This window comes from Cygnus atratus, chromosome 1 (assembly GCF_013377495.2).
Source record: "Cygnus atratus isolate AKBS03 ecotype Queensland, Australia chromosome 1, CAtr_DNAZoo_HiC_assembly, whole genome shotgun sequence".
In the NCBI taxonomy this organism is placed as follows: Eukaryota; Metazoa; Chordata; class Aves; order Anseriformes; family Anatidae; genus Cygnus; species Cygnus atratus.
This window is the reverse complement of record NC_066362.1, coordinates 88,789,233-88,802,683: the sequence shown is the minus strand read 5'-3', so window position 1 is coordinate 88,802,683 and position 13,451 is coordinate 88,789,233. Positions and strand designations below refer to the sequence as shown.

Genomic DNA, 13,451 nt, shown 5'->3' with positions numbered 1-13,451 from the left:
CTTCTACCTGGGAGAAGCTGAGAACCGTGGCTGCGGATACGGCGGAGCAAAAGGAGGGTACCCAGGCTTTGCTCAGCTGGGACTGTTGGCAGCTATTAAATTAGTTTGTGAGTATTACAGGCTTAAGTTGCGCTGTCCATTGGGATTAACGAGGCTAGTTGTTGTGAGTGTACTTGAAGTCACTGCTGTCCATATGTTAAACCCAGTGTTTGGTGTAACCAAGAGAAGCCGTGGGGAAAGAACAGAGCATTACTTAACAGTGCATCCTAATTTGTAGGAAAGCTTTCCTTGTTAGGAAGGCAAGCAGTAGAAAGTGGACTATGCTTGTATCTGAAAGTGACTCTTCCCAGTTGGTGCAAATCCTTATCCCTGTTTGTAGCTGAGCCATCTGTCCCTGAACACAGTGGCTCATAGTCCCTGTCCCAGGTGGCATGGAGCAGTGGAGGAACTTGTAATAGCACTGGAGCAAACTGCCTGCTCTTACCGGGCTGGCCACACGTTGCACAGATAGCAGGACTTTGTCAGTACAGAAGGCAGTCCAAAGGAGGTTCGTACACAGTTAATTCGTAGGATGGGAACAAGCCAAACCTAGGGGTTGTGCTTGCCATTTTCTTGGCACCAGGTGGTGATCCAAGTACTTAATCAGCTTGGATCTAGGGGGGCCGGGTTTCTGACTGTGGAAAGCTGTCTTAATCTTGCTTCATGATGTCAGCACAGCAGACCGCAGCATTAGTGACATTCATGTTAGTGTAAGATCATTTCAGATTAGTTATGCTCCAATATGGCATTTTGCTAATGCATTTTGACAGTACCTTCAAAATAAACAGCTATACTTGCCTATCGTAATCGCTCGCTCTGTACATCTAATCTGACACATAGCACTGGCAGCCAGGAGAGGAGCAAGAGAAAATGTATAAATGCTTTACTGACTTATATGGACACCAAGGTTTCTATCAACTGTAGAGCATGTTTATAGATGGTTTTCCATTTATTGTTCCAGGGTTTCTATTTTACTCCAGCTATCTGCATTCATCTGGCTGAGGAACAGAGCCACTTATGTAGGAGAAAACCTGCATATGGGATGCTTATGAAATGAGAGCTCATGAGCTGCAGAACCGTGGGTTGGCAGAAAAGTGCGTTTTATGTAGCTTCTCCTAATGGTCTGTTGGTGTCCCTAGCTGCATCCTGGAGCAGGCTCTGCACCAGCTCCGCCTGAGCAGCAGGTTGCCTCAGCAGCTGGCTCCTGTAGTGGCACCCACAACATCCCAGCATGGGCCTGGGAGCTCCAGTGGTGACCAGGAAGGTCATATATGATCCAACCAACCTGCAAAGCCTTTTCCTCAGCTGTAGGTTTTGATCCTGGCTTCTCAGAAGTGTGCATGGTTAGTCATGGGTGTGGGATGTGAAAGCAGGTACAGAGTCAGAAGGGAAGCTTTTACCCCTTCCTCTTCTGTGTCAGCTTGGGAGGGCAACAGGGATTCTTAGGAGCTCGTTTGTCTCTGGGATTTTATTATCTTGTTGGTTGGTTGCATCTGTCTTGGAGTTGTTCTGATTTAAGAATCAGGATCTGGAAGGAGAATTTCTTGTCCATTGTCCAGCAGTGTCTACCAGTGGATGTTCAAATGGCAATTTTTGGAAATGTAATGTTCTTTGATAAAAAGCCCACAATGTTGTATATGCTGGAAACCAGTTGTCAAAATGGAAGTGATGTTCATAATCAGATTTTTCTGTCATAACTGTATTGTTCAAGATCAGTCTTTCTTTACCTGGTTGTTTTCATTGGAGAAATTAGCTAGTCTGTTCATGTTCAGCAGCATAATCCTTGGTGGTGTTGGAAATACATGATACGCCCCACATTAAATGGTGTTGGGGTTGGCCATTCCATAGCATCACTTGTTGCAGGAAGGACTGCTGAGAGCGTGCCATACACTGGGGGGCTGCACTCCGGGGGTCTTGCTGCCTGTGTCCTGAACCCCAGGCTTGGCAAGGAAACCTTTGAGAAGCAGGGCAGGGGCGCGGGTTTGTTGATCTGTGGCATGGAGGGTGGTGGAGGAAATAAGAATAGAGGACTTAGGGGTGCTTTTCTTACAGCTTTGCCAAAAGCAATCTGAAAGTAATAATATTTGTTATCTGAATGGAGTTGTGTAACAAGATGTTTTTGGTTTGCAAGGAAACATATTTTGTGTCCAGTCCCGAATGACATTTTTTAGTTTTGTGCTATTTTGTACTGTTTGGCTGTAAGCTTAGAGAGTGCAGAGTGCTTTCTTCCAGGTGATTTTTTTATTCTTTAAAATAATATAAATATATACACTTTTTGAATATGCAACTTAGCCAAGAAAGAAGAATGCACTCTTCACTCTCTTGAGATTTCCTCTACTTTATATGGCTGTAACATGTTTTAATTTTTGCACGTACTAAAAGGGTTGTAAGGTTTTATTAAATGGTAAAATATAGTCCTTTCACGACTTTTACAACCAGATCAAAATATGTCTGTGCTTGAATATATTGGATATTGTTCATAGGGCTGATTGAACTACTGCTCTATTAATACGCAACAATTTCCTGTGTTTTATATACATCACGGTGATGGTATATCACATATAATCAAGACAGCAATGGACTGCCCTGACCTACAAAGATCCAATTTTGGTTCAATATCCTAGCATATAATTTACTTTGATTACAAAAGTGGCATCAGGTTTTATGGCCTGGTTTGATCAGAAGTAAAAGAGATCTTGTAGAACCATAACTTTGAGTTTGGCTAAGCAAATGTAATCAGCCATAACATGACTTCCCTATTTTCAATACAAAGCTGAAAAATCATTTCAGTTTAACTGCAGACTGTGTGGCTCAAGATTCCCAGTCAAATCCATGGGATTGTAGTGGGAGTAGGTGTGAATATTTCTAGAAGGCTGAGCTGTCAGCAGCAAAACACCACAACCCTTCTTCTTCATTACTTGGAGGACTGATGGATGCAGAATTTCGTATCTCCTGGTGGATTTGCCTAAATGCTTTTGTCTTGTGAGGGGGTTGTATGTCCTTTCAGCCTCCTTGATTTCTGCTTTTGAGTTGTTCATGCAAGAAGTTAAAAAAATAAAATATAAACAATGGTGTAGTTAAATCCTTTTATTATGATTTTTCCTTATCTTTATTCTTTCTTCAGTCAAAAACTTGTATGACATCTAGACAGCAAAAGCTTTTGTATAAAGCAGTGCAGAATCATGAAATAGATTTTAATGCTGTTCCGTAGTTCTTTTCCCCATAGCGTGCAGTGGTGCCAACCTGCTGCTACTGTTGAGCTTCAGTAGAATTGAAAACTGTTACTTAAACAGGTGGTGTTTTTATCCTAGCACACAGTGGCACTTGCTGGAGTAAATATCTGCAGAATGCAAGACTGAGAACTTAGTTCCCTTTTCCCTCTGATTAATTTTCCACAATGCAAAGTGAGTGCTGTTGAGGAATATTGAGTTCTTGTTGCTTTTACCACAGATAAGGCTTCCCCACTACAGGAAGAGATTTAGTTCTGCAGCATTGTATCAGATGGTTTGTTTTCTAAACATCTGAATTCCTACCCCCCTTGTACTCACATAGGTATCAGGTGAGCAAATAAAAATGCTGAACTGTTTTGTTTTTCCATTTACATTTAATTGGTTTTTTGTTCAGCAGATAATTGCTTACTCTACAAAGCTAGACATTTTTTTAATATATGCACAGAAAATGCATGTTAAGTAATTAAGAGTTTTTTTAAAATGGCAAAATACCAAGGAAGTCCAGATAAAAGCTAAAGCATACAATATATAAATATTGCACTTGAGTGGTAAGATAGTTTTGCAAAAGCCTTGGGCTTTTCCTTTCAGCTGTGAGAAGAAGATTGTCAGGGCACAGATGTCCCCAGAGGCCATAACTGGTTAATTTTCAGAGTTTCTTATGGAAGGATGAAATTGCAGTCAGTGAAAAAGGCACATGAAGAAGAGAGGTTGTTGTGAAGATGATGAAGCCGTAATGTCGTCGTCTTCTGGTTAAAACCTTACACTAGTAATCACTGAAATCTCCCTTTGTGCCCATTCCATGTCCTAGTAAATGTGGTAAAATACAGCAGATAATGTGTGTTTGTTGGTAGTTATATGCCTAATAGCTTTAATAAAATCATATTTTTTTCCATTACCAGGGCTTTTTAAATCTTTGTTATGTAAATATCTAATAATTTGAGCAATGCTGACTGCACTGAGATATTTGAAAGCTGGTTATTGTGAGTTATGTCTACATTAGCAGGTAATGTGGCCCAGTAGGAGCAGATCTGTAGAGATAAGCAGTTGATATGATATACATACCTATACCAATACCATACCCATTTTGCTGTTTTTTACTCCAGATTGTCTCTAGTCTGGTCATGTAGAATGCGTGTAGCACCTTCCAGTTGACCTATTCACATGCTCTAGAGACAAGAGCGTAAAACAAATCACAACATGAAGGATCAACTGGGATTTTGCTTTAAAAATGCTTTCCAAATCTTGAACTAAAATGCTTATGTAGATGCACCCATTAAGTGACATTAACAGCGTTACCAGCAAAGCAAGGGCAATTTCTTACATGCTGTTACAAATTACGAGTACGTTCTGATACACTAAATTGCATCCCAAACTTATGTCAGCAAGTAATAAAAGCAACTTAAACCATAGGAAATTTTTCATACGGCTTTCAGCTCCTGCTGTTGATGCACCATTTCTCTTCTTAAGAGCTTCCCTTTCCCAGCTCCACCTCTCCATGAATTCAAGCAGCAATGTGTCAATGGCTGGCAGCGAAACTAACAGTAAGAAATTCAGTAGCTGTCATTGAATGAGGCGTAGACACATGATTTTAACGTTTGGTCTCCTGTTAATCTGAGTGCTTAAAAATGCTTTTTTTTTTTTTTTTTTTTGGTGTGCGTGTGTTATGGAAGAACTGTATGCCATTTCCAGTGCTTGCTTCCTAACCCTTATGGATTGTATGGGACTAGCCATGTCTTGCTTGCAGTGGTTGAATTCAGAAATTGTTTAAAACTGGGGAAACTGCGCTATTTATGGGTGCCTCAGTAAATTGGAGATAAACTGAAAGAACTAACTCTGAGGTATAAGAAAACAAGATTAGGCCAAAAACAAATGTATATATATTCTAGCCACTGTCCCTTAATCAAGCCTCTTAATTTATTTTTACCATCAGCTGGACTGTTTCTCAGGGTTGTACAATCAGTTTTCTCTTTTTGTGTCCATGTACTGCTTGTGACAGGTACCAGATTAACAGCCCCCAAAGCCAAAGTCCGCTGTTTCATCAACAAAGCAGGTTCGGTGAGGGCATATGACATATAAGCATCCCCCACACTGCTCAATCAATATGCCTCAACCCTGACCTGAAAGAGTATCTCTAAGGGGAAAGATATTTGTTAAATTTCTTTTCCAATTAATTTGACAGCTCTGCTGAGACTACTAACAAAAGTACTAATTCATGCTAATTGCAGTAGTGGACTTGTGTCATCTGGGAGCTCGTCTTAACATCATACAACCCACCAGGCAGCGTTGTGATTAGGAGGTGTCAGTGGAAGAAAGGATTCAGAGCCTATTTGGCATTAATTTCCTCACCTGTAAAATGGGGACAGTGATGTTCCCCCGCATGCGTTAGCAAAGGTGGAAGGCTTCAAAGGAACATTCAGCCTTGGAAAATGCAAATTTATCTCCCCTCCATCCCAGAGAGAAAAGGCAGACTTTTTGTACTTCTGAGTTAACTGTTTTGGCTCAAGATATGTGTATTGCAAAAAAACATTGGCTGTTTTATATGTAGGACAGTAATATGGAGGGTTATCATAATTAATCTTTGTTAAATAAGAGGTTCTATTGAACCTTTTGCTCTGGGACTGTGAAATGATAACCTAGGCTTTAGTGATGAGAGTTTAAAAAAAAAAAAAAAAAAAAGGGAGGACAAATGAGTGTCCTGTATCTTCCTTTCTCTTGCACTTTCATATGGTACTACCATTAGATGCAAGGTAGCCAAAGGACAAGACTTTGGGTTAGATGTAATTTGTTTGGCAATTCATTTATTATTTATTTGTATCAACATTCGTATCACTAACCTGTTAACCTGGCCCAGATTGGGCTCAGAGCAATTATACAAACATCGCTAAGTAAAGCAATCGAAGTTGGTTTTCACTTACTACCTAAATCTAGTCTGGGAGGTTTACTGGGCACTGTCTTGATTTTCATTCTCTGACAAGAGCAATGTGTGTGCAATGCCCACCAATTCTACCGAGCTGGAAAGGAAACATCTTTCCAAGAGCTTGTGCCCTTTGTGGCATGGAGGGGCCTGTATTTCATACGCTGATATTAAGAAATGTTCCTTGTTTGAAGCTGTTGGGATCCTACATCTCCTTTGCCTTGGAAGAGTCCATAGTGTAATTTTAGTTCAAGGAAAAAGTATCTCATGACTTTCTATCCTTGCCAAATGGTCATTTAAAACTCTCAGATTTCTTTGTGTGTGTGTGTGTTTCTACAACTTCCTCTCTCCCTCCCCCCATTGAAGCTGATGGTGGGTATTTTTTTCTGGTATTTCTTTAATTTACTTTTTTGGGGGGGAAATGCTTCTTAATTAGGAAGTTATTTTTCATCTCTGTGTGGATTAAATTAACTTCTAAAGAAACAGAACATGGGATTTCTTTGTTTGACAAAATGACAGTTTAATATATCTCAGCATGTCCAGGCTCTGCTTCGGGAAAACATCTTGTTTAGGGAAAGTGAAAGACACTGCTTATAAACATGGGTTTATTAAATTCCCTGTTTAAATACTTGCTCAAGTGATTCACTAAGTATGGGTGGAATTAAGGTAGAACTTTGTTTATTTTCTTTAAATTCTGAATCAAGGCTGTGGTTCTCAGTGTTTTCCTGTTAATGAAAGATTTCTTTTTCTCAAAAAAAAAAAAAAATGCCTGTGAACGAGCCGAAATGCCTTATGCATTTTAGAGCAAGATATTTGCGTACCCACAACCAAGTACATCTGTACTGTAATGCTGCATTTAGGACCGACTATCTTTGACATTGCACTTCTAACAATACTGCTGGTAGCAATCATGGCCGTAATGCACTTCATAAAAAGAGATGCAAAAGCCTTCAAGGCATAACATGAAACTGTTACAGGCTGTGGTTGAAAGGTGCAGTGTTATTCCCTTAGGATAAAGCTATCTCTTATGTGCATATAATTAATATGTCTGCCAGTAACAGTTATTAAACAAAGAACAGGAATTGTTTCTGCTGAATGACTTGACCTGGGAGTAAAGCCAATTTAAAAAGCATCTGATTAAAATACATTAAGGTCACAGATCACTATAAAATATGAAGTGGGGAGGAAAAAGCAGAAATTTACTCATGAGTAAGATTAAATACTACTGAATATGTTTTTTTGTACTGGCAGCAGCTTTCAGGTGCAAAAAAAAAAAAAAAAAAGTAAAGTGCTCATTCCAGAGATGATTTTTCTAGAGGCATTGCATGGCATTGCAGTGTCACACTGAAGCGAATCCTTGCTGCATGCACAGAGAGAGGGACTGAAGGGGTAGGAAATGGTGGAGAGAAGAGAGCATTTCCTGAACCCTCGGGTTGTGGACGTCTTGCTGTCGGAGGAGGTCTAGTGATAGGAAAGGAATTGTGTTGGTCTTGTTAATTGTTGATCTCTTCCAGTTGTGGACAGCTGAAGTAGTTTTTCACATCTGCCAACAGCTTTGGCTGTGATTCCTGTATTTTCCCGTCAACAGATGCAAGTGTACACGATCCATGTTTCCTTCTGCAGTGGTCTTCCCCCCAGAAGATAAGTTATAGTAATAAATAGCTGTATTTTTCCAGAGCTATTGCAAAGCTAATAATGGAAATAGTGCTGGTAAATCAGTTTAATATTTAAAATGCAACTCTTAATTTTCTGTCTCCATTTTCAGAGTAAAATGTATGTCTTGTGCACAGAAAATACAATATGGGACTTTATTGATTTGCTGATAATGCTTCACAAAAATGGCTGGGTTGCTTTTTCTGCTGGCCAGTTTTGTAATTATTTCAGGTATTATGTGTAGCATGGTGAAGACTGCAGCGAAGATGGTGTCTGTTACATCTTGGTGAAAGAATAATTGTAAGCTTTTATTTCCCCAACAAGCAGAATGGTCAGCATAGAGTTTATAGCAGCACCACAGCCCATCAAAGAGAAAACATACGCTGCTGGTGCAGCAGCCTGTAGTGGGCATCCCCACCAGATGGAGAGCCTTCCCTCTTCCTCTTCCTTCTCCTCCTCCTCAGCAAGTACAGGGAGTTGTTGATGTACAATGGAACAGTGACATTCAGGTCTCTGTCTCTGTTCCTACTGTAAGGTGTAATACTTGGCTCTGAGGCTTGCTCCCTTAAGTGGTATCATACTGTTTATTCAGAGCCAATGACAAAAAGCTTGTCTTAAGTCCAATGGAAATAAGAATTGAAAATATGTCGTAGTTTTTAGAAACCTGTCTGGGTTATGTAGCTGTACAAGAAGATACCTAGAGGCCCAGAAAGAGAAAAGATGTGCACCTATGTAATGCCATAGATTGTGGCTTTTCATATGCTAATGAACAGTGAGATCTGCTGAAGATTGTTTCCCTGCTCTGAAGGATTTTGCAGGAAACCTACATTATAATGCAGTGTTTCCTGCTGAGCAGGGTGCTGTAATGAGCAAGGGAAGAAAAATGACACATTTTCCGTGTAGTGAATGATGTGTGATAGAAACTGGTGATGGGATGAGTCAAGACAGAATTTTACCTTCATTTCCTACTCCTCATATATCTGAGCCAGAACTATAGCACATCTACATGGTGTTATTTTTAATATAGGGCATGAACGACACATATGGCTGGATATAATTTGTGATGGAAGTGTGAAATGAGCAGTTGTGAAGTCGTCTTCATTTAAAGTTAATCATGGTTTTCATCTTTTTGTTGTTTACCAGAGGTATAAACAAGTGCAGGAAGGGAAAGAGATGACTTGCCCAAGGAAAACAAAATGGTTTTAAGAGTTTTATAAGGTTAATCTATGCTGCTGGTTATGTCATCTGTTTTCACAAGCTGACAGCTGTGTCACATCTCATTTTGTGCGCACACAGGTGTATGGGTGTGAAGGTGCTTTACCTTCCTTTACATGCCAAGTGCTGTGGTTCAGTGCCACAGTGGCATTTTGCCCTCGGGCTGTCTTCTCAAACAACAGGGGAACTCTGATCGCTTGGTGGCCGCAGCCATATCCACCTCTAGCACGCTGCATGGCCTAGGCCTTGCCCCGAAGCCTGGCACCTCCGTTCCTGGCACAAGGAGCGGAGGGAGGCCCAGTGACACGGGGAGCAAGGGGCAGCTGCGGTGCCCTTGTGCCCACCAAGGGGCCCTGGCAGGGCTGGTGCGGTAGAGCCATGAGGTGGTCTGAATACTGAAATGCCCCTGATGGCTTTAGATTTTAATTTCAAGTTAATTCAGGTTGAAGCCAATCGTTTAACGTTTAATTAGGAACGTGTTTTCCTCTCTAAGTCAAACACATCAGGCAGAGGCAAAGCTTACCTGGCTGTTGAAAAGACGGTCTCATTTCTTTTAGCAGTAACTACCAGGGATTGCTGCATACATTTATTTTTCTTTCACTGAAGTAACTTTCCCCAGTCTCTAAGACGCTCATCAACTTTAGCTTAAGGGAACTCATTTTTACACATTAACGAAGACAACTGCAGTCCTGAAACTCTTACCAGCAGGCAGCTCCAATGATGCCAGTGTAGCTCTCACTCATGCAGAAGAGACTGAAGTCAGACCAAATACAGTTTTAAATTATTTCTGATTGGAGTTAGTGCAGGAGGTACCAGTGCCAACAGGTATCGGGCATCTGACTTGAGGAGATCTTAAGAAGCAAAACCAAACAGCCTTGCTGTATGGTGTACATCGCATATATAGAGACCCTCAAATTTTCTTTTACTCCCTTTTGGTGTCTTGAGAGGTTTTTATTCCTAGCCTATTGCTCATATTTGCTCTCATGTCTTCCCCCTCTACCAGCCTGCTCTGGAGGTTAGTTCTCACCAGCGACAGCTGCAGGCAGTGGGGAGGAGGCTACTTGCTCTCCTCCACACCACCCAGCAGTGGCAGTGAAGGACCCTGGGGACAATTTCTCACCACCCCCTGCTCTGAACACTTCTGAGGAAGGGAGCAGGCACTGGGGCCACAGCAGTGGTGGCAGCACCAGGGTCTAGAGTCAGCTGCAAGCAGCCCTTCTGCCAGCCCTGTGTCCGCACTACTGCTACCAAGAATTTGGATGGCTTTGAATGCTTGACATGAAAAACACACAAATATAGGCTCGTGGTCCCCTCCTCCCCCATTTTTTTTTCTTTTAAAACACTAACCTATTACTAAACTGAGTGTATTAAGCGACTAAAGAAATGGATAGCCTCATTTTTGTCTTCCACTTGAAAACAACGTGGAAGTGAGGGAAAGTAAAATTCCTTGGCTTCTAAAAGAAAACGTTAAGGAAAATCAAGTGCTTCTCACAACTGATTCCCATGCTGAAATTACAGATTCAGTGAAGACTTGGTGTGCTAGTGCTTTTATTTTCAACTTGACTGAAATCGAAGCTGTTCACCTAAAAAAGCCAAACTTTCTTCCATTAGTTCATGTAATCCAGTTTTTCTGACATAAAGAGGAATGCCTTTTGAATTAAAGACTTTGGCTCTTTTATATACCAGAAATAAGAAATTATTAGGAAAATAATAATAGTAAATGCATTGAGATGGCTTCTTATTGGCACAGCCCCATTCCAGGCTTCAATTTCAAATATAATTGCTTTTTTTTTTTTTTTCTCCTGTGGGCTGTAGTGCTGAATAATCTTAAATTGGTCTGACAGACAGAGACAGCAAGCACAAGACAGCCCGAGGGGAAGCTCTGAGACTGGGATGCCCTCGCTAGGATGTGCAGGGACGGCAGGGTTCAAGCAGCGCCTCCCACCAACCCAACTACTCGCTCAGTGCAGTGGTGGCAACAACCTGAAACAGGGACCTCTCTGTCCCTCTGGAAAAGAAAAAGCCTGATCTGGCTCAAGCAGAATGCCTCCTGCATACTCCTGCTTCTTCGTTTCTTCTCCTTCCCCACAAAACCACCAACTTTTTTAAATGGGGTTTGCAGGTTTTCATATGAGGCGCTTCTTAATGGAGCCATTTGATTCCTTCCTTTCTCATCCTTACCCCCACAAAATAAGTCTACTGCTTGTGCAAGCTTGTTTACTGATGTTTAATTCATTATCGTATTAAAATGTTGGTGGTGCTTTGAATGTGTCCCAAAATAAGCAATCTTAATGTAGTTGCATTCCATGAATGAATGCTCAGGTGTTAACAATGCTACGAATAAATTATGTTTCATAAGCAGTTGAAATTGGTTCTTGTAGGAAGACCAAGCACATGACAAAGGTTCAGTTTTACGTTATTAGTCGTTTTCTAATCTTTGTGTTAAGCTAGTATATACAATTATTAGAAAAAAAAAGATTTATGCTGTATGTACTCATAAATACGTCTTTGTCTGGTGTATGCTTTCCCATGAGTTTAAAAATGTCCCTTCAAGCTAAGTAGATATGGTTAAGTGTTTAATAACTGGTTTTGAGTTTCCATAGGAAGTTTTGATGGGCATGCTGTGTGAATGTATACATAGAGGCAGCACGATGCTTGTTTTTTATGTCCTTTCTCGGTGAGTGGTGCTGGTAAGGATGGGGTTGAAATCGCTTCTTTTCTGTGGGCCAGGAACAGCCATTCCGTGCCACAAGGCAATAAAATAATCAGAAGCTCCTCTGTCAGCAGGAGGGAGAACAGAGACTTGCTCTAAGTGTGACCTGCTTGTCATGGGGCAATAGCTGGGAGGGGATGAGATCTGAGGACTACTACAGCAACAAAACCCCAGAAGCCAACTCTGGTTTCTGCTGTATTTCCTCCTAGCGGAGGTGTTTAAGAGGGGTCAAGGTTTCCTTTATTCTTCTCAAGTTAAGCAAACAAAAGTCTCCAAAGACCCTTGCAGCGTCAGAGGAGATGGAAACAAAAACAGCCCTGACTGAAGGAGGGCAGGCTGTGCCAGATCCTATAGATTGGTGTTAGGCTCTGCAAGCTCTGCTGTGAGGTCATTTTTAGCAATTCTGCTTTCACAGATTGCCTGGTGGCACCATGCATCAGAGGCTGAACCCGGGGATTATTTCATTAGGGCTTGCAGGAGAGATCGTGAAGCGGGACATGTCTTTCTCAGCTGTTCCAGTACTGCGGCAGTAGGAGGTAGCAGCTGCAGCCAGGCAACATCTATTTGCAAGGACTGGGAAGTGCTGAAGGGTGGCTGAGATTAGCGCTTCTTTGTGAAACATTTTGTACTTCTCAAGCCGGGCTCAGTGCTGTGCAAGGAGGTTTTTCTTTATTAAGATGTATCAGAACAGGACGTGTGGCTGCGCTGGGTTTTGATTTCCCTTTAGCGCGTTCCACTCGGGTGTTTGGCACTGGGAACTAATGAACAAGTTAGCCTAGCTCAGAAATTCAGTTAGGATTTTAGTTATGGATGGTGACGTGGAAGCTGAATGGCCATTTTAATGCTGTAGCTTCTCTCTCTCCTCCATCTCTTACGAAGGTGTTGGGGTACTTATTCTGGCATTTTTTCACCTCAAACTGCTCATCTGAACTCTTTTTTTTTTTCCTTCTCTTTGGGCAGTACATGAATGAATGCGATCCTGCATACTACATTTATCAATCAGCTCATGTTCATAAGCAAAAATGAACAAGGTGTGCCTGCTTAGCCTCATGCTAAGATGATAAACCTTTGGCTTCAAATGAACATTTAAATCAGTGACGGGTCCAGGGCCATTTTATTCAAGCTAGACTGTCTGGACCCCAGACACAAAAAGCAGTTTTCCTAGCATGATAGTGCATTAGACAGTGTTTCCTGTGGAAGAGAAGCATAGCAAAAGGTGAACATGTTTTCAGATGCGTTCACTTTTGTTACGTTGTCTGTTTGTGTGCTGCTGTTGTAGCTGTGGGTACAGACCTGAGGGTGACCGGTGTCAGCAGTGCGACTGCATTGGGTAAATGCTGTTCGGAGAGGAACGCGTGCCTTGGAGAGAAACTGCAGCTGAACAGTAGAGTCTGAGTGGTGTTATCTGGTTTGGGTTTAATATATATTTTTTTGATTTTCAGATGGTGAGATCATCTTAGCGGAAAGAAGTCAACCATGTTATTTGACTACATGGGTTTTTCATAAAAAGCTATTTACTTGATTGTTCATTTCTGTAACTTATTTCAAAGGCTGTTTTCATCTGATGCAAATGTGGCAATGAATCAGTCTGAAATGCAACAGGAGCCAAAACAGAGGGTGTGTGCAAATGTTAATGAAACATCACTACCAGGGCTTTGTCAAAAGCAGCTTTTGTGGGTTCAAGCTC

At 41.4% G+C, this 13,451-nt stretch overlaps 1 protein-coding gene across 13 annotated transcripts in view; it reads left to right on the top strand.

Moving 5' to 3' along the window:
- EPHA3 (EPH receptor A3) overlaps positions 1-13,451 on the top strand; it is a 218,298-nt gene that overhangs the window by 126,448 nt on the left and 78,399 nt on the right. The window lies entirely within an intron of this gene.